The following is a 22627-nucleotide window of genomic DNA, read 5'->3' on the forward strand; positions in this document are numbered from 1 at the left end:
CCCAAATTAAAGTAAAATTAAATATAAAATAATACATTTTAAAAAAGTATTCAGAGTGAAATATCCTTATTTAGTCCTTTATCCAAAGTGAAAATATACCAAAAGTGTAACCAATACATATTAAAAACAAAAACATTTCCATTCATTCAACAAGTATATAATAATTACACATTATAGCAAAATGTATAAGTACATGGGTTTTTTAAATCTGACTGTCTGTGCTCATATCCTGGCTTCATTTACCAGCAATATAATCCTGAGGAAATTTATTTAACCTCTGTGTGCTTTCTTCATCTGTAAAAATGGAGGTGAAAAGAGATCTCATCTCACAAGCATTTTATAATCATTAAAGGAATGGATATATGGAAAACATTTTAAACAATGCCTGCCTCAAAGTTAGTGTTCATAAATGTTAGTTATTATTATGATTATAATTACTGTGTGACTAGCACTATATTAAATGATTATAAAAAGAGTATCATTCTTCGAGGTACCTGCAATTACATTAAGTAATCAAAATAATCAAAACACAAGGTAATCTACGTCTTTTTTTTTAATAAGTGCTGAAGCAATTTGTGAAGCAAGACGACATAATATAGGCTACAGTGTAGGGTAAGACTTTATAAATGAAGCAGTACATAACCTCGATACTGAGAACATGAATTGTTTTATTATTGGAGGGTAGAAAATCTTATATGGCTGATCATATCTACCAAAGAGCAGGCATTCAATAAATATTTTTTAATGAAAGAATTAAAAAATGAACATAAACAGAAGCTTATAGCTGTGGGAAACTTAAGAGATCACCTACTCTAAGTTTTCCCACAGAGGTAAGTATAGCAAGGCCCAGAAAGACTAGGTGGTTTACAAAAATAGATGTGGCTTTACAAGTTTTTTTTTTTTTAAAGCCAATTTAGGAAATCTGGTGAACAGAAAAATAAGGGTGAGAAATAAAAAGCAGAGTTAAAAGGCTAGGACTGGTGACAAAAGTCATCCTCTCTAATTCCTCTCTAGTTTGGTGGAAAGCTAAAAATTACATTTTCTAGACTTCCTTGCATACCTGTCTCAGTCCTTCTAATGCAAAGGAAACAATCCAATTATACTATCACTGAGACCGTAAGAAACAAGCTGTCAAGAAAATGCACAAAGATACATAACTTCCTCAAAGTCCCTGAACAGAAAGGAAACAACAGCATGAACAAGGGATAAGGGACATGGAATAATCATAAGACTGTGTGGAAACTGACCTGGCTAGACTGAAATGTTTGCTAACAAAATGCTGACAAAAGCAATGACAAATTAATCATATTTACACACACCCACAGGCAAACACAGTATGGTCAGACTCTAGGAGCCTTTAGAAGCTTGGAGGTGAAAGAGTACTATGATGAAAATATCTGGGAAAATTAATCCAGGCCTTGGTTTGAAAGGCATTCACTGGCCTGCTGCAATCATATCCATACACATGAAGTGTACGGTTGTTTCTGTATAAAAGCATTTGCGTATTTAAGAGAAAAGAAATATCTAAAGGATAGAAAACACTGATAACAGGGAATCCCTGTACGGTGTTTGGTAAAGACAATTCTAAATGTAACATGAAGTCTGTTTGTCTTTTTTTGTTAATTTCCTCAAAGAAAATGGCTAAAATACACAAACTTTGACACTTAAAGAGGTAGGCTACAAACACATGGAAAATGAATTTATGTTGAACATCTATTTCTTGATGTCAGATAAATAGTGGTTTCAAAAATACCACACTACCACTTCAATATATTCTGCTTACCACTATGTTGTTTTTTACAGCAAAAAGAAAACCTAATTCCCATTCTAGGAAGCTAGAAATACTTAGGAAGATAAGGACTTGTGGAAAAACATTTCTAGACTCCTGTAAGTTATTCCTGTATCTACACACCGAAAGAAAATACCTTATTCACTCCTTAAGGAGTCTGAATTGGGAAACATGTACAAGTTTTCTGTTTTTCCTACACCCTTCTAATTCTTATGAAAAGAGGGATAATCTCTAGCTTTAAAGGAACTATGTAAAATTAGGGTACTGCCTACACAGGTGAGCCCCAATTTCTAAAGATCTGACTTTCCAATTCCCTCATGATTCTGTATTTATTAAGATAATCTCCCCACAGTAAGAATCAAACTTTGGATTAATAACCACATACCAAGTATGATGCAAACACTCGGCAAGTGCAGTCATTGGCAATAAAACATGATGCACTTATTCAGAAAGCCTGGATTTATAAACAAATATAGCAAATCCAAATGGCCTCTAAACCAAATTAATTCCAGCAAAGGAATAATCTTTCATTGAACGGCTAAAGAACAGAAATGATGATTCGTGTAAGTAAAGAATAGTTTACCTACCCAGAAAAAAAAAAATCAGCAAAAATAAAAACAAAAAACACAGGATACAGGAGAAAGGACAGCTCTCAGCACTAAATGCAGGTAACCCCTGATTTCTAATACTTCCACTTATACCTACACATCTAGATACAAATTGGGCATTAAACCAATGGTAACCAACAATGAGAACTTACAAATAGTTCTACCTTTCTTCACATGGTAATCTTCTCATAATTATATCAATACCATACTCTGACATTATCTACTCAGCCTTCTTTGGTTTCTTACACTTACTGTTTATATATTTCTATTTTTGCACAGATCATACTGAAATTTTGGTTTTCATATAGGTCTTCCTTATTAGACTGTGAACTTCTTGATGTTTCCATTTTCCTGTGTCTTCTACATGCCTAACACAGTTCCTGGCACACAGATAGTAAATAATAAATATTATTTATTACATAAAGATGAATGAAATGGGTGATAGGTAAAATAGATTAGTAAAATAGATTAGTTAGATAGCTACCAAAAATTCTTGAGTGAGTAGATAAAAGCAGGGGTCTAGACTAACTAATAAAGGAACAAACAAACTCATTCATTCCAAAAGAAAGAATCTGCAAGGATAAGTAAATCAGAAACATTTGACTTTCTTTCTTATAGCTCAAAATACTTTCGTATGTTAAGTTTATTTAAAAGCTTCTATTAAAAGGGCCTAAAAGCAGTGTCACTCCACAAGCAATGAGCACTTCAAGTCCTCAGATCCTGGTTTTAAATACTATTCCCCAAAAAGAAACCATGGTTTTTTTGAAGAAATACATGACTCCAAACCTGGAGCACAGAAAGAACAAGTGGATCCTGAGAACTCTTGTAGCGTCAGAAAGCAAGGAAATGCGCTAAGACCAGTAGGATCTGTGAAAAGGACCAAGCACCAAGTTAAAGGGGCTTCCACTGGCTACATTTAGGACAAGTTGAGCACTCAAAAACAAAACAAAACTCTAATTGAGTGTAACATATTGAATAAATTTAAAATAATGAAACTATATAATATTTGAGGAATGAGAGGGATGAGGAAAAGGGAGTGGAGTGGGGTGGGAAAAGGAAATCTCTTCTTTACAGAAGAATGCCATAAATATGAAGAAATTACTGAAATCTAAAATCACTATTTTGTAACCTCTGATGTAAAAATCAATTTAGGCAAAATCATCAATGTATGCTGAAGTAATTAGGTAAGAGGTTGCTCAGAAACAGAAAATTCACCACTGCCAAAATATTACCTCACAGATTATTTTGCAATGTAAAGGGGAAAATGTATCTTTAGAATGGAAAGATCTAGTTGTCACTACTTTAATTAACTTAAAGTCATCAAACTTGACATGATTCATAATAGTAAGACAACTTGATATTATGTGATTCATGAAATGACAAATATGAAATAAACATCATTACCTATGAAGCATTCTCACCAGAAATGTTTAACCCAATCTAATCAAGCCTCTAGACCAAGGGTTAAACCTTTTTGTCCTGTGGATTCTTTGGCAGTCTGGTAAGGTCTACAGACCCATTTCCAAAATAACGTTTATAATCCATAAAATACATAAGATTACAATGAACAGTTATACTGAACTACAGCTATCAAATTATCTTTTAAAATTGTAATATAGTAAAATTTTTGCTTCTTGATTAATACAAATCTAAATTTCTAAGCAATAAATGAACATAAATATTTCAAGATACCTGCAACAATTTAATGTAATATGAAGACATCTGAAATTTCTCTTGGTGACAAAGTTACAGGTAGTGCTAACAACCCTATGAAGGGTTTTCTACACTCATAATTAACTAAAATTCAGTTAAAGCAGGGTTTAATGTCAAGCACCATTGACACTGACATTTTGAGCTACACAATTCTTTGTTGTTGGGGGCTCCCCTCGGTACACTGTAGGATCTTTAGATGCATTCCTAGCCTCTATCCAGCTGATGCCAATAACAGCCTCCCAGCCAATTGTGACAACCAAAAATGTCTTCAGACAAAGCCAAACATTGCTAGGTGGGAGAAAAGAGGAGACAAGACAAAATCATCCCAGTTGAGAACCAGTGAATGAAAACAAAGATATAATTTTTCCCCATCTAAAGTTCACAGACTCCCTCAGTTCTATCCACAGACCCTACAGACTATGTAAACCGAAGGTCAAGTACCTCTGATGTAGACCTATCTTCCAGTATAAGAAAAAAGAGGGAAACAGGATAGTGAGATTTAAACCACAACACAGGGAAACAAACAAATTGAAAATATGAGACATTCTACAACAAAATTGGTCTGGACACTTGGATCAATGTCATTTTTAAAAGGTGGGGAACTATTCTACATTAAAATAAAGAGACAGCAACTAAAGGCAATATGTGAGCCTTCACTGGATCCTGGTTAAAGAAGAAAAAAAAAAATGGCTCCAATACATTCTTGGGACAACTGAAAATTTTTGAATATGAATTGGATGTTATATGATATTCTAGAATTATTATTAATTTTCTTAGGTATATTAATGGTATTGAGAGTATGGGAAAATGTCCTTATACTCAGGACATGAACACTGAAGTATTTAGAAGTGAAGTATGCACTTACTTTCAAATGATTCAGCAAAAAAATACACACAGATAAAACAAATACCGCAAGATGTTAAAAATGGTTTATCTCAGTGAAATACATATGAGTGTAACATGTTCTTTTACTTTTCTGTATGTTTTTTATTTTTCACAATAAAAAGTTGGGGGATAGAAACTTTACATAGTTGTCAATGTTAAACAGACAAATAATGCAAAATATAAGTATCAGAGAAAAGGGAAAACATGCAATTTGTAACTGTTAATCTACCTGAAGATGGCGTTATTGTACAACTTCAAATATGCAAGAAAAAATCAATAAACTTCAATCAAGTTTCAAAGTTGCAGAAGAGTAATATCACATTTAGAAACTGGAATTCCTTAAAGGCTGAATGAGAAGGCAGCTGAGACAAACATTTACCGAGGCATTACCCAGATACTGTGCAAAAATTTATCCCCTTGCTTCTACACTGTAATATTAACTGCTTAAAGGAAGCATTGATATTACAAAATCATTTACAGTCAACTCTGAACTATTCATGAAATTGTCTATTACAGGTAAGGTAATAGCAAAAGTCTTTTTCCCCTCTACCATTTCAATGTATACAAAACATTTTACCAGAGTGGTTAAAACACAGATAAACTAACAAACCACTTTACTTCTGTTCTCCTATTTTTCAAAAGTGATACTCTACTTTATAATATACCCTACTTAATAAAATCTAAACTTGCCTGCCGTCTATCGTCCTTTGATCATACTGTGGGCCTCTAACTGGTCTCTCTGCTTCCAATCTAAATCATTCTACACATTGCTTTAGGATTAATCTTCTAGAAAGTTTTCATTTTGTCATATTTCAGCTCAAAAACCTTTAATATTATTCATCAACTTCCAAACAAATGTCAAGCTTCACAAGCTGGTACTCAAGGATTTCCACAACTGATGTTTACCTTCCTTTCTAACCCTATTTCCAATTACCCATGGATAATCTTTATTCCAGACATCGTGGTCTAACTGTTCCTCTAATCCATCACGCTATTAAGGTCTCCTAGTCTTTGTTATGGTTGTGCCCTTCCTGGAGTATTCATACCATCTTTGTACCTATCTAATGCCTCTTGTCCTTCCAAAGGTCATTTCAAATTTCACTTTTAGATTATGTATCTTAAGAAAACAAATACATACACACTCCAAAACATTAAAAATAGAACTGCAGACTCCACATCCATTAGGATGATTACTACCTAAAACAATAATAACAACAACAACAACAACAACAAATAAATGTTGGCAAGGATGTGGAGGTACAGGAAGCCTTATGCACTTTTGGTGGGAAGTAAAATGGTGCAGCCATTAACAGAAAACAGCATGGCAATTCTCCAAAAAAGTAAAAATAGAATTATCATATGATGGAGCAATTCTACTTCTGGGTATATACCCAAAAGAACTGATAAAAGGGTCTTGGGGAGATATTTGTACACCCATGTAACAGTAACATTATTCAAAATAGCCAAGAGGTGGAAGCAAGGAAAGTGGCCATTGAAAGATGAATAAACAAATGTGGTACATATACACAATGGAATATTATTATTATTCAGCCTTAACAAGGAAGGAAATTCCGACTATGTTACAGCATGGATGAACCTTGAAGACATTATACTAAGTGAAATTAAGCCAATCACAAAAAGACAAATACTGTATGATTCCACTTACATGAAGTATCTAAACAGTCAAAATCATAGACACAGAAAGCACAATGTGGTTGTCAGGGGCCAGGGGAGGGGAAATAGAGAACTGTCTGATGGGTTATAGTGTTTCAATTTTGCAAGATGAAAAAAGTTTTGAAGATTGGCTGCACAACAATGTGAATATACTTAACACTACTGAACTGTACACTTAAAGATGGTTAAGATGATAAATGTTATATAATACATATTTTTACCACAATTAAAATTTTTTGAAATAGGATTACAGAATACTTAAAGACATAAAAATGTGTAACATATATTGTTAAGTGGAAACAGTTTTCAGAACAATATGTAGAGTACGATCCCAATTTTCTACTTTGAAGTAAGAATACACATTTGCAAAAAAAAATTGCAAACATATACCACAATATTAAAAATGGTTACCTCCAAGTGACAGAATTCCAAGAAATTTGTACTTTTGTTTGTGCTTTTTTAAATTTTCCAAATGTTCTTCTATGAAAACAAATTACTATCTGTGTATTAGCAGGGTTATCCAGAGAAACAGACCCTACAGGATACTTATAAAAGAGTTATTCAAGGAAATGGCTCACCACCCAGTTATGGAGGCCAAGAAGTCCCATAATCTGTCTTACGCAAGCTGGAGAACCAGGAAAGCAGATGGTAAAATTCAGTCCAAGGCCAAAGACCTAGAAAGCCAGGGGGCCACTGGTATTAAGTCCTGTAGTACAAAGGCCTAGAACCAAGAGCTCTGATTCACGAGGGCCAGAGAAGATGGATGTCCCAGCTCAAGAAGAGAAAACAAATTCATCCTACCTTTACCTTTTTTATTCCAGCCTTCAAAGGATTAGATAAGGATGATGCCTGCCCTCACTGGCAAGGGCAGATCTTACTTTACTCAGTCTACTGAATCAAATGCTAATTTCTTCCAGAAACACCTACAAAGACACACCTAGAATTAATGTTTTACCAACTACATGGGGATCCCTTAGCCCAATAAAACTGACACAAAATTAACCACCACACTTTACTAATCAGCAACAACGCTATTATTAAACTGCAAATACTCACCTTCAGCCTTACACCTACCTCCACTATGAATCTTTTCTAATGATTATAACCCACAGAAAACTGGCTTTCTTTTGAACTTGGGATGCTTATTGTCTGTATCAGCAGTCTATAAACTTTTTTGATCCTGAATCCCATCAGTTAAAAATTTTTAAGCAATCATCATTTACCAATTACGTAGGGTACCACTGTATTAATGTATTTAATATAAAAACATGCTAAATGCAAATTTTTAAAAGATAAAAAGGAAAGACTTTAAAATAATGTAGTTTACTAATTAATGGCAAAATACCTTTTTACTCTATCTTTAACTGATAGCCATGTGACTCACTATGCCTCATTATTATTAAAAATCTTGATTTAAACTTTATGAAATGGTGATTCAAAGGTTTGGCTCTGAGTTCAATTTATTATTTTTTTTAATCTGGCTTTCAATGCCTGTTAAAGAAAAAATTAAAAAAGGATACTTCACAAATGTGTGTAGAACAAAGTGGAAGAAATCACTGATCACACTTTCTAAACTCTCTATTTTGAGGTTCTTAAAACAAGTTAGAAAACTCCAGTCTGGGTTTTTAACAAGTTTATCGTTTAACCAAATAACATAATGATGGAATATTTTCAAACATCCATTTTCAAAATAGATTTACTATAGCATGAGTGTTTCTAGAAAATCAACTACTATATTTTCTCATTCATTATTTAAAAGTAAAAACAAACCAAAAAAAACCACCCTCCAGGAACAGACTGAATATGTTTGTGTATCTGTGTGTTTCATTATTTTTGGTTAAATATTATTGTCAGTCATATGCCATCTCTAAAAAGATCAGCAAATTTGGAATGCTTTTTATTTTTGTTAAAGAAAATAACACATAACATATTCTTAAGTTTGACAACTCCTTTGAGTACTTTTATGTATGGCTGTGGAAAAGCCTGTACTAAGAGTAGGAGAATCCAACTCTGTGGTTTGTTGTTTACTTTCAGTTCCATTATGAGTATTCATCCAAGATATGATTTCTCTACAGGAATCATTTTAGGTTAATTAAACATTCTGTGAGAGTTGGTTTAGTTAAAGCTAGATAACAATCTATAAACAGAAGTAACTACTCGTGTAAGCTTTATTACATCACAAGGATGAACTAAGTAAAGGATACCACTGTTAATCTGTTGAGTTTACTCACTGATCTATATAATGTGACTATCTGATAAATAAACATAAGGACTGACTGTAGATGTTGGTATCAATCCTCATAATAAATATTAGTAAAGGTTCATTAATTTTTTATTTAGACAAAAAATGAATAGTCCTTAAGTTGGGTGGAATCTTATAAGGAGTTTGGACTTAATGCACAAGACTGTGGTGAGTCATTATAGACTTAAGATACTGGTGTTGATTATATCACTCTGGAGACAATTAGTGAAGAGGGCCAAGTACAGAACCTAAGAGGACTCAAACATCACTGAAGAAAGAAATGAAAGAAAAATATAAAGAGAAACTACTGATAAAGATGGAAAGGAACATCCAAGAAGGTGGGGGGGGGAAATTAAGAGAAAAAAATCAGCTCAGAATGTGCAAATAAAATAATAAGGAAGAAAACCTCCTTTAGATTTGGCAATTAGGAAGTGACCAATCACATAGGAAAGCAACATCAAGTCCAACAGTAGGGGTGCAAGCTGACTGCAGTGGACGGAGTGGGATAGAAGGTGAGGAAATTAACACACAATGGCTATTGTTTCAAGAGACCCAATTATGAGATTACAAACAAAATATATAGTACAATCTCATTTTGATACAGAAACGTTTTATAGCTATATATAATGTATGAAACGATAAACAACAAAATGTTGAGAGTGGTTATTAACAGGCTTTTCCTGACCATATAGTATCTAAGCATATCCTCCCCTTACCCTATGCCCCATCCAACATATATATCCTGTAATTTTCTTACTAGCATTATGGTTTGTGATCTTTATAGTACTTTCTCAAATCATAAATGATTACTTATTTACCTGCTTATTTCCTGTCTCTCCCACTATACTGTAAATTTATATTTATTTCATTCTTCTTCCTATACCAAACCCAGTACAGAGACTAAGCACTCAGTGAACTGCATGAATGTTCAATGAATGAATGAACTAATGAATGACTATCATGGAAAAAGAGGTAAGCACACACAAGCCACTAACAGTGTCCCATTTAAGTTCGTGTATATTCAAAGCAATCTAAAAACCTGTCAAAAATATGTTACCTTGTTTGTATAACACTACCTGACTTTCTAAAATTTGATTCTATATCTCTACCTTCCCTTAAACAATATAATACACTGGTTAAGAAAACTGGCCATAAAATGAGTTAGATCTCTTGTCAGTTAGCTGTGTGACCTCTGACAACTTTCTTACGTTCCTAAGTCTCAGTTTCCTCATTTGTAAAATGAGAGGCAACAGTATCTCCCTCATAGGAGTGTTGTTATATTTAAATGAAATATAACTTACACAGCCACTGTAAGCTCATGACACAATACCTGGCACACAGTAGATATTCAATAAATAATTGCAACCACTACTATTTATTATTATTACTATTATAAACATCTTAAGCCTTAACATTTGGACTGTGCCATACAAAATTTTAAAGTAAATTTAAACTTTAGGATCCCAAGCCTCCTTTATTGGTGTCCTTTGCTTGAGTGCACCTGGTTTGAGTGGAGGGAAGGAGAAGAGACAGCAAACCAATATGGGCGGATAATTACATTAATTTCCTATCAGAAAAGTAGCCGAAGCCTAGAACAGTGGTCCTCAAAGCCACGCCAGCAAAAGGAAAGTAAAAGGAAAGAAAAAATAATACTATAAAATGATGATGAAACTAGAAAACAAGGCGTAAAACAGAAGCAATTTTGGACAAAAACTATGTTTGTGGGAGAAAAGAAGGATGATGAGGCAGAGAGGCTAGAAATGTCTTTGGAAGGCATCTGAATAAAGATCAAAGTTCAATCCATGGGAGTGGAGTGCATGAGATAAAAATTACAATCTCTGAGTTGGATGGGACTTTATTTTTAAATTTTTTTTTCAGGGGAATGCTCAAACGCAGCCCTCCACTACCACAAGTTATGCAGCGGAGTTTTCCACAAATATGGGAAATTGCAAGGGTCAGCATAACCAGAATACAATGGATAAGTTTCACCCTGGGAAAACCACCTTCATGATCATGGTATCTTCCCTGCCAAGGTAAGTATGGACACTACTTTAAAAGATCACCTGACTAACTGTCTACCCAATATATGAATCCTTTCTACAAGGGATCTTTCTGCCTCGACTTGAAAACCTTCAATAATGGAGAAATGACTAGTTCAAAAATAGATCATTACTATAAAACAACTAAAATTGCTTTAGGAAAAAACACTCTTTCTTGTAGTAAACAGAATCCTGCCTCCCTGAATTTTGCATCATTATTCCTAGTTCAATTACATTACAGGAATAATAGAGTAAATAATTCTAGTCACAGGAAAGTAATACTACAAAAGAAGAAAGTGCAGAAAAGGAGGGCTAATGAGAGCTCAGAGCAATGGGTGGGGCAAACACATTTAAGAGGAAAGTAAGGAAGCAATTAGAAAAACTATCCATACAGAAGCCAAGGGAGAAGTGTCCAGGAGGAAAGTATGAACAGTAGTGTCAACATACTGCAAAGAGAGAGGTCAAGGAAGTTATTAACTTCAGGAAGGATACTGGATGAGAACAGCTTTAGGACAGTATTTAGGGCAGAAGCCATGTCACAATAAATTAAGTACGTGATAAAATAATAAAGGCAACAATATCAACATCTTTTTGGTGATGAAAGAAAAGAGTCTAAGATTTTGAGCAAGAATTTTTTTAGACCACAAAGATCTGAGTGTATTCGTATGCAAATAGCAAGAAATCAACTGTAGGGTGAGATAAAGACACAATCTTTTTTCTTTCTTTCTTTCCTTCTTTTCTTTTCTTCTTTTTTCTTTCTTTTTTCTTTTTTTTTTTTTTTTTTTTTTGCATTCTAGTGCTTGGGCACCAGCCAGTGGTCCAACCTGATGCCCTGGGATGAGAGGTTTCTTTCTAAGAGACAGGAGTGGGAGATGACAGAAGAGTTAGATACTCATCGGCATGGGGTGGGATGGGGTGGAGAGGAAGAAAAAAAAAAAACAAAAAAACAGAGAATACCACACTCAGAGACTATGAGGCATCTTAGGGCAGAGCCACCTTGACAAAAACAGGACTTTGTCAGGCAACAGTAAGAAAATGAGCAAGCTGATCCAGAAAAGTCCCTTCCATCTTATTCTTGTGCCTAATGCCCTTATCTGGGGTGGGCAGGAAGATCAGCTGGGACTTGGATGAACCTGGATTGCCTCCCTTCCACCACTAGTTCTGACAATCTAAGTCCTAAGATTACTGAAAATATGTTATCCATGAAAGGATGGCAGAGGAGAGGGAAGCAATAGAAGGAAAAGAAGAAGAATTACATCATTATTAATATATGACTAAACACGATACAGTTCATAACTGCTTGCTTTCATTCACATTATTTTCTTGGTCTTCTAGCAAGAAGCCTACCAAGAAAACATTTCTGAATGAATCAATGATTCCTATTATATGGATAAAGAAACAAGTTTAAGAGTAATTTGGTTTCAAACAACTTAACTAGCTGACTGTGAAGGTACAATTTGCATTTTCAGATCTTCTGATTCTAAATTCCATATCTCTGTCACCAAACCACATTGCCTTTCCAGAAAAAAACAAAACACAACACCTAAGTTTTTCACTATTGCCTCCCATCCATTTCAAGCACCCAGTGGCTTACTTTTCTGTCTTCTTTTTCTCCTTATCAGGTCAATTACTGATCCAACAACAATTATTCACAAAAATAATTATTATTTAAGTCCAGCTTGTATTAAAAATAAATGACAGCAATAACATTTGATTGTGATAATTTTTTAAGACTGTTTTTTAAAAGCAGTTTTAGGTTCAAAGAATTTTGTACAACTGGGACAGCCAGAAAATTATTCCTCAGGGAAAAAGATAATACACACTTTCATCAATATAATTTACTATTTTTCTTAGTAAAAAGATTATTCCTGAGCTGCAATGTAGGATAAATATGCTACTATGTGCCATCAAGATGCATAGACAAGTACTTATTTCTATGACAGCCTTAATTTGTTAGTATTTCTTGAAACCCAGATCTTTATGTTTAAATTTTAGCTTCATTATTGAGATCATTGTGAGCACTAAGTTTATGATAAATAATTTTTTTAGTTTTTAAGTACTTTTAAAAATTATGATTAGATTGGATTCTGTCAGGTGATAAATCATATACTTAAATAGTGTAGAAATATATTGTTATTTGTGTCTTGGCTATATGAAAGAAATTTAACTATACCGTTTATCAGAAATTGACCCTTAAAATTCAAGAAGTGTTACGGGAAATGTTTCTTAGAATTTGACAGATTGAGATATTTTAAATTACTATGATTAAAAAATAATCTCTACAAATTTCTATCAAATCGACCTTTGGTTGGACAGTGTGGTTTTTCTTTTTTTTTCCTTGCCTCTATCAGTATTTCTAAATTGGGGGAAATCAAGTCGAAGCTAAAGGAACACCGAAGATAAGAACACGGCTGCACTAATCTAATTTGCTTTTTCCTTACATTTCCAGTTGACATTTATGAAAACCTGTTCCTTGCAGGAAACTCTGAATACATGTGTTTCCTGAAGGTCCTTATTTACTGTTGATTTAGTGACAAGAAGGAACAATAAGAGAGAACCTTAACTAGGAGGCTACAAAGTATAAATATTTATAATACTAAATGTACATATTTTTAAATGGCTGTAAGTGATATTTCATGTGTGACACCCTTAACAGGAATAAAAATCATAAATATCCTCAAAAAACAATAAAAATATATTTTTTAAATCTAGATGTTATTCAAAATAAAAGCAATGTCTTTTTTCCCTAGCACTAATCAGCAACTTAATATAGCAGCCTGAAATTAACTAAGGGTCACAGGCCTGGAACTGAATGATGAAACTCTACAGTGATAAAATCTGTCTCCAGCATGTAAAAAATTCAGTTAAAACAAAATATAACTTGGATGCTTTATTTCACTCTTTTGGGCCACTGATATTACTGTACTACTAGTGAAATCTTTGTCAAAGTGAATCAGAATAGAACACTGGTATTCTGTTCTTGGTGTCTTGGCCAAAGTTTAGCAAATAAATCCCAAAATCACTCATTCAAAGTTATTGGAGAATACAAATGTCTTAAATATGTAAACCAGTAGGCATTTATTAATATGGCTACAAAAAGAATAAATTTAAAATAAAATCTAGGCGGGTAGGGGATAGTTCAGTGCTTAGCCTGCATGAGGTCATGTGTTTAATCCCCAGTACCTCTATTTAAATAAATAAATAAACCCAATTACCTATCCCCACCAAAAAAAAAGAAAGAAATTAAAATAAAACTTGTATAATCTACCCTACCCTGAAAACAGGTGCTAGAAGAAAATTATTTATTAATATATTCCTAAAGAGAACAAAAATGACACTTGGATTTATCCACTGATTCGGGTTATCCCTGCCTTGCTTTTTGTTTTTTAGGGTAAAAATAATCTAGTGCTAAGTCTATTTTTATTAATAAAATATATTTTATATCTAGGTCCTTAAAGGGGAGGGTCTTTAAATAATCTAAACAAGTATGTACTGTATAAATGTTAAGTAACAATAAAGATGATGCTTTCAAGAAATTTTAAAGAAAATAAAGCAAAATAGCTAGAAACTCATCTGCAGTAAGTCAGTAAGTGGTTCAAGAATGAAAATATTAAATGTTAGTTTAAGGAATAAAGTAAATAACTATAAAGTTCATTAGCACAATAACCCCAAGCCAACAATAAATTAATATTTTAATTAATCACTGGTTACCATTACCTCTATACCTCTCCCCACTGATTTGGTCTCTTAGCCCAATTTTGCCTTACTAGCTTCTCTACTTAGCTTGGATCCCATGGTCAACTAGTTCAATAGTTTCCCTTGCATGTTCAATTCTCTCCTCCCTCATCCATGCTTTGTTCCTGGCTGCAGAACACTGTCAGAGAAAATTTATGTAAAACATGCAGATTATACATTTATGAGCTCCAAAATCAAGTGAGGCCCCCTACTCAGTAGTCCTTTCACTTATTTATCCTGAAACACTTCTCTTTCTCAAACCCTACAGTATTTATGGCAAACTTTCATTACTACCATGTCCCCTAGCTTACCTTCATCAATCTCATGCTCAAAAAGTAACTGTCTACTTCACACCAACTTAAAAAAGTCCTCAGATATGACTTCTTCCATCCCTATGCAAAGGTACCTAACCTTTACCTACACACAATTCCTAACTTTCTGAGGTACAGTATGGTGTCTACTCCTTTCCAGAGTTAATTCCCCAACCTGCTGTTCTGAATCTCACCTTTCTCCATTTCATGTGAGACCTTGTTCTATTAATTATTCCCTGACTCTCTCATCTTCAATCTCATCAGTCCATCAAAAAAAATTTTCAAGTACTAAAACTAAAATTCTTTCCCTCCACTCCATCTATTCAAGTTACTTACTTTTGCCTCCCCTTCACTAGGAGACCTCTATTCTCTCTTTGGTCTACCTCCTAGAAATCTGTCTCCCATTCTCACCACTCACTTGGCTTGGGAAAAGCTGAGGAATGACCTGATTTCTAAAATCAATTGCTTATATTCAGTCTTCATCTAACCTGACCTCAATGCTCTCAAAAGTCATTGAAGGTAATAAATGTAGATGGAATGAAAGAATCAGAAAAATCATCATTTGTAATCTTCCAATGTAATAACTGATTCAAGCAAAGATCATTTAATGGATGCTAAAACCACTGGTTTAAAAGGTTGTTAAGAACAGGATATTTATTTGGCCATGAAGTACCTACCACATTATCAATTATTTATTAAATAGTAGAGAGCTCTGTCAGTTCTCACCTTTACCAAGTGATCAAGCTAGAATCACCAACAGTGGGACAGCCTGACATTATGTGTCTCCTGATACAATAAAGTGGTAGGTATGTATATCATCTGTGTGGTATTCTTGCCAGAAATATTCAACGAGAATCTAATCATAAAGAAACATAATTCAGAATATGGAATATACTCGAGGACAAATACATCTACTTTTTAAAGGATAAACCAAAGAAGAGAGGGAGTCAGTGGGACTAGTCCAGACTGGGAAAGACTGAAGAGACATAACAGCCAATTGCAACGCATGAATTTTGATCGAATCTTTCATTAGAGGGAGAAAAAACACTATAAAGAATTTTGGGACAAATGGGAAAATTTAAGTATGGACTATATGCTGAATAATGTTATTGAGTAATTGTTGATATTCTAAGGTATAATAATGGCACTGTGGCTGTGTAAGAGAATGTCCCTGTAACTGGGGGATGCATGCTTAAGATACAGGAGTAAAGCCTCATGATATTTACGTCACATTTTCAGGTTTGGCAAAAGGGAAGTGTATGTTTGTATGTGTGCTGGGGGAAGAGAGAGAGAGTGAGAGTGAGTGAGTGAGTGTGTGTGTGTGTGTGTGTGTATGTGTAAGTGTCCACTCTACTATTCTTGACTTTTCTGTGGGTTTAAAATTTTTCAATAAATAATAATAATAATAATAAATCAATGAAGGCTTACCAAGAACTAAAGATAAGTAGAAAGGAGTCAGACAAATGGAGGGAAGGAAGGGTGTGCTGAGGAAAGCCCTCCAGGAATAGGGAAGAGTAAGTGCAAAGGCTTAGAGAGAAAAGAGAGTTTATTGCCAGAAACCACAAGTAATTCAATGTGTGTGAGAAAATTATGTATTTAGGGAGAGCAGGGAGTCATGGAGAGTCACTAGGCTAGAGAGATAAGTTGGGGAAAAAAACTTAAATGAATTTATAAATTCGTTAAAGGAATAAGAAATGTAGATTTCATCATGAGGATAAAATAAAGTCACAGAAATCATTTAAGCTGAGGTATGATATGATCAAATTTGCCCTTAAGAAAGATTGCTGATTATTGCACTGAGAATGGTCTGGAGAAGACTAAGACTAGAAGAGAACAGACAGGAAACTTGTAATAATGTAGGGGAGAGATGACAGTAGTCTGAACTCAGATAAAAATAGAGGAGATGGTGAAAACTGGACAGATTCCATATCTTTCTCCACATCTAACCTCATTTCAGTGTCCCACATCCAGATGTACAACTGCCTACTGGACATCTTCACCTACAAATCTCAGAGATATCTAAAATTTAATATATTCAAAACTTAAACTCATTATCTACCATCTTTACCCTCTTCCTCTACCTACCCCAAATTTATTCCTTTTCTAGCTCAGTTAATAGCAACACTGTCTATGTAGTTTCCCAATCTATAAACACAAGAACCAACTTAACTCCCTGACTTCTCTACGTTTTTCAATTTCTATACCAACTTGAACTGTCCCATAGTATGAATTCTATCTCTCAAATTCACCACAAATCCATCCTTTGCTCTCCAATCTAACTGCCACTGCTGTAGCTCAGGATCTTATTTAGCCAAATTGAAAAACAAAACAAAACAAAAAACAAGGCACAAACTTTCTCGACATAATTATAACAATTTCAAAATTTTACTGCATTCATTCACTCTGCAGGAGAAAAATGTCGTAAAATATGATGCATTACCACAATATGCATACACAAACACCTATTCTCTGAACTTACTTTTAGTCAAAAAGCTATTTGAATATAAAATTATCCAAATCAGTAGCACATTTTGCTATGAAAACTTGTCACCACCTTCTACAATCTAATTTTTTTAAGTTCAACGTATTAAAAAGAAAAGAAAACCTACCAATACCACGACATGACTTATTCTGAATACTGTCTCCAACTATTCTACCCTCCTGCTAGCCCAGAAAAATTTCACTGCATAGTGGAATTCTATTAATCTGCAATCTTACTTCTGTATGGTTGTGAAGGAAAGTTGACCAGTTAACAAAATTGTAAGAGATTACATTTTTTTCCCATTCACTTCATGTATTTCAGTTAATTCAACTCTAAATGCTACAGCACAACTGTGGACTACTAGACAAATCGAAACATCTCTTTTTGTATAAAAGAATGTTGAAAATATACAAAAAGAAACAAACGTAGGAGATGAGATTCTACGAATAGTGAGTAAGTTTAAAAACCTCTATTTCTTCCATTAAATCTTCATATTTGAAGAGAAATTACCACTGGTAGAAAAAGTCTTCAAATATAAAGGAAGGCACGAATACTAAATGAAGATAGAAGGAATTATTCCCAAAAATGGAATGATCCAGATAACTATAGCTTACTCTTGATAAGACTAAAACTTTTTGCACAAATAAAGCAATTCTGAACATTTTAATTCTGAAATTAATCATATATTTTTATGACTTTTCAAACAGCGTATTTTGAAAACAAGGTAACCTTTTCTTGATAACTTAATTTCACCATTTTAATAATCAGTTTTATACTGCATAGTAACAGTGATACCCTCAGGTGCTAGTGAAGGAAGTCAGTTTGTCCCTATGTAAGAGACCTTCAGATTATGGTGATAATAACTAGTTCTTTTACTAGTTTATTACCAATACATTTTTAGAATTTCTCTCTTCTCCCTAGAGAGGCTATCAGCAGTCACTGTTTTCTGCCTTGCTATCTATATTCCTGCCTTTGGCACCATCTATATCCCTTTCTTATTTGATTCTTCTGAAATAAGTAACTCTTTCTAATAAATTGAGCTATAATTGATATATAACATATTGGTTTCAGGTACAGTAACTAACTTGCATAGTTATTTTATAGTTGATATAGCATCTTAATACAACATTACCTTAATTCTCACAATAACTTTATAATACAGGAATTATCACTATTCCTATTTTATAGATGAGAAAACTGAAGCTCAGAAAGACTGAGTAATTTATCTAAAGCCAAAGGCTCGTAAAGAGCAAAAGTGATCCCAACTCTTCAATCTTTTCTTCTTTCATCACCAAATTAAGTTTATTTAAAGGAAATTTAAAAGTGGGGCCTATAAGAAAAAAAAGAGATGAGATTCAGTATAGCTCTGAATTTTTCTGGATTGCCAACATACGTTACTAATTAAACACAGCTTACTTTTCTCCTTTCTGTGCAGTTGAAGCTACCAAGAAAAAATCTAGATAAAGAAAACACTATTATTTATCTATGTCCAATTTCAAAAACCTATGCCAAACAGACACAACATTGTAAACTGACTATACTTCAATAAAAATAAATGTATTTTAAAAAAACCTATGCACCAATAACGAACACTTCAAAACATAATAGTTCAAATTTGCAGTAAAATAAGGATGACATTTTCAGAAAAAAAATTTTTTACTTCAGATTTGAAAACTAACAAACTAAAGAATATCTGCATTATGTCATAGATTTCCTTTCACTTTTCCCTCAACTGCCTCCCCTGCAAAGAGAGAGTTGTTAGAGGACGTAAAGGTTAATCTAATCCACCAATGACCACTGAGGGTATCTTCCCACCTGGTGGGAGTCAAGAACATTAGCTCAGGCCCTTACCAGAATCACACAAACTGTAAGTTTTGAACATTACTGATATTTTGGCCAGATAACTCTCTTGTGTAGGGTAGCATGGGGTAGGATATGTCTGTGCATAGCAGGATATTTAGCAACATCCCTGGCTAGATGCCAATAGCACCCCACCTTCAGTTGTGACAACGAAAAATGTCTTCAGACACTGCCAGATGTCCCTTGGAGGGCAAAATTATTCCTGTTTGAGTACCACTGGTTTAGATGTTGCACCCTGGGTCTTTGAAAAAGAAGGCCTCCAACCAGCCCAGTATAATTTTTTTTAATTAAATTTGGATTTTTAAAAACAAGATGGTAACAGTAGAAAAAGATACCTAAATAATACACATGGCATCCTCCTTTAGGTCAAAGCATTTTGGAGGATTCTGTAACGATCTCATCTACATGAGATACATCAGTCCCCACTTCCGTTCCATTCCAAAGATGGGGAAATGTCCAGTTCTCTGCCTATTCTGCTAGTAAAAATGTTAAATATATACATACATAAAACCTAAACAATTCTAACTTGCAAATCTCCATTTCTTGCCTTACATGGCCGCACTATGGTTCTTGAGCCACGCATCCTAGAGATTCAAACTTCTGCTCTTCAGATTTTCTCATCTGGTTCCTACCATCTATTTGTGAAGCAAGAAGAAAGCTGATGACCTTTAAGGTCCTTCCCAACCCTTAACACCCAATGGCAAAAATACTCCTTCAACTTTTACTTACTGACTCCCAGCTGACTAGGCCACCTCTTGAGATCACTGAATTCGTTCATGCTAACTTTTCTTTCTCCACTCTTCATAGTACTCTATGATGAATACAACCAAGCAGTATGTTAACTGTTTAAAACATCGCTTATTTAATACCAGTGATTAGCTGATTATTCCCTCACTCAAAATATTTTAAACGTGGCAATTGATTTTAAAAGAAAAACTTCTCACGCAGCTGATACTACTCATATGAATGGACCACAATAAGCAAATATTGAGATGGAAAGTGGTTGCCTCGGTCTGGGGGTGGGGTGGGGTGGGGAGAATGGGAAGTAACTGCTAATGGGCAGAGGTTTCTTTTTGGGGTGATGAACATGTTCTAAAATTAGAGTATGGTGACAGTTGCACAACACTGTAAATATACTAAAAATTGTTTAATTTAACACTTTAAATGAGTGTATTTTACTCAATAAAGTTGTAAAAAGCTAAAAGCAGGAAAAAGGAACTTTAATCAACTTTTATTCATAGGAAAAGGAATGTGATTAAGAAATTCTGCAAAGTTTGCCATTTCATGAGTTATGTAAGATTTGATTTTAATTCTGTCATAAAAATTTAACACCTAACCAGAAATAAATTTTAACATTTCCAGAAAACAAACATGCAAATTTAATCATTTTTTCCTAGTAAACTTTGGATAATTTGAAAGCAATGAAAAACATTTCAGAGTCAAATGCTAAAGTAACAATACCTCTCCAAGAACAAAATTTATTAGAACAAAAATATCTTTTCTTTTAAAAGTCATCCTCAGATTGTAATCTCTCCTAATAGCGCAATATTTCTGAAGTTAACAGAGCATATTTTAATAGCCAAATCACAACAAAATTGCCAACATCTAATCCCCCAAACCACAAATATCAATCGCCCAAAATTTGCACATATTAATAATTTTACCAAAACCTATCATAAGCAATGATGACCACTATGAACCACCAAGTAACACCTATTTCTAGGAAATAAGACTGACTGCAATACAAATACAGTCAAGCAAACAAATCCCATCATTCCATCTGTTCTATCATAACTGCTTAGAAAGCATTAAGGCTCTCAAGGTACTCTACCAATTAGAACTCTCCGTCATATTTATAAAAGTCAATCTGAATGTCTATCAAAATCTACAGTTTAAATTACCACAATAACACATTTCTCAGTATACTATCATGACATCACTTGCCTTGTAAGCATTTACTATTAAGATTGCCCTGGGGTTTGACAAATCAGAAACAGAACCAATTAAAAACAAAACACAAAAACATTCCAATTTAATTCTTCGAAAGTAAGGAGCGCCTCAGTAAGGACAAAAGTAAACCTGGTTAAAAGGGAATTTTTTTTTAAAATTGCAACCCGGGTCAGCCAAAATTCTAAAAATACCATCCTGAACTCAGCACACGGACAAACCAAGTGGTTAGTTATAATGGGGAGGCAAAAGTTCCCTTGTCAACGACAGGAGGGCAGGGGAGGCCTGCCTTTGTATCAATGCAGGGATGGAAAGAAGCAGAACCGAAGAAAATTAACTACTGAACAAATGACTGCGAGCGACATTGACAAACTGCAAAACACCGAGTTATTCTTTGGGTTGGCCTTCGCCAGGAAGAAAAGTGATTTTTTTTTAATTTAAATTACTCCAGTGGGATCAAAAAGAGGCCAAGGGCTCAGGAGGAAAAAGAAAGGGAAAGTTTTGGGGCAGCATCTAAGGAGGGTGGTGGAAGTTCCACAGCCCGGATCCCCGAGAGGGGCAGCAGGGGCGAGAGCGGCATGGGGGCCGCCGGCCGGAGGTGAGAAGCCCGGCTGCTGGCCCCGACCCCGGAGGGAGACTTAGCAAGAGGAGGTGGCCGGGAGAGATGGAAGCTACGGCGCTGGTCAGTTGTGACCGAAACTCTGCCCGGCGCGGGCCGGGGAGGAGGCAGAGGGGTGGGGGCTCGGTCCCTCTATCCACGGGAGGTCGGGTGAGGGTGGGCCGCGAAGCGCTGGGGCCGAGTAGGGCCAGGCCGACACCTACCTGCGGGTCCCGGGCAGCCGCCCCAGAGCAAGGCCTAGTGCATCGCCGCCGCCTCCAAACCTCCACGTCGCGCCGAGGCTGCTGCTTCGCGGCCGCCGCCGTCCGGAGCCCGGCTGGGCCCGAGCCCGGCTTCCCGCCTCCGCCCCGCGCCGGCTGGCCGGTCGGCCGGGGGAGCACAGGGCCGCCCTCTCGAGCCCAGCTCCGCTTGGGGGTGAGAGGCGGTAGCGGCGGCTCCCTCACGTCTCTCCCGGGTGTCCTGTCAGCCAACAGTTTCCCCCGGGTCCGCAGCGCCGCCTCCGCCGCTGCTGCCACCGCCTCTCCCACATCCCCGGCCTCCGGAGGAGCCGCCGCCGCCGCCGCCGCCGCCGCCGCCGCGCCGCGACCACTACCCCCGGCGCTTCTGCTCCCAGTTCCACTGCTTCCCCTCGCCCCGCCGGCCCGCCTAGGTCCGGCTAGGTTCCGGGGAGACAGCGCCGGAGGCCGCCGCGAGGCCGCCGCAGCCCCCAGCCCACAATCCACC

The 22627-nt window shown here is 35.5% G+C and overlaps 1 protein-coding gene and 1 non-coding gene across 4 annotated transcripts in view; both read right to left on the reverse strand.

Moving 5' to 3' along the window:
• VPS54 (VPS54 subunit of GARP complex) overlaps positions 1 to 22247 on the reverse strand; it is an 84981-nt gene extending 62734 nt beyond the window's left edge. For all 3 annotated transcript variants that reach the window (XR_012498981.1, XM_074341210.1, XM_074341208.1), the window contains exon 1: positions 22108 to 22247. The gene's annotated coding sequence lies outside the window, so the exon portion shown is untranslated. The remainder of the gene's footprint in view (positions 1 to 22107) is intronic.
• Positions 10787 to 10952, reverse strand: LOC123615942 (U1 spliceosomal RNA). Its single transcript, XR_006723771.1, has one exon. It is a non-coding gene; the product is annotated as a U1 spliceosomal RNA (small nuclear RNA).
• Positions 22248 to 22627: the final 380 nt, after the last annotated feature.

This window comes from Camelus bactrianus, chromosome 15 (genome assembly GCF_048773025.1).
Source record: "Camelus bactrianus isolate YW-2024 breed Bactrian camel chromosome 15, ASM4877302v1, whole genome shotgun sequence".
Lineage (NCBI taxonomy): Eukaryota > Metazoa > Chordata > Mammalia > Artiodactyla > Camelidae > Camelus > Camelus bactrianus.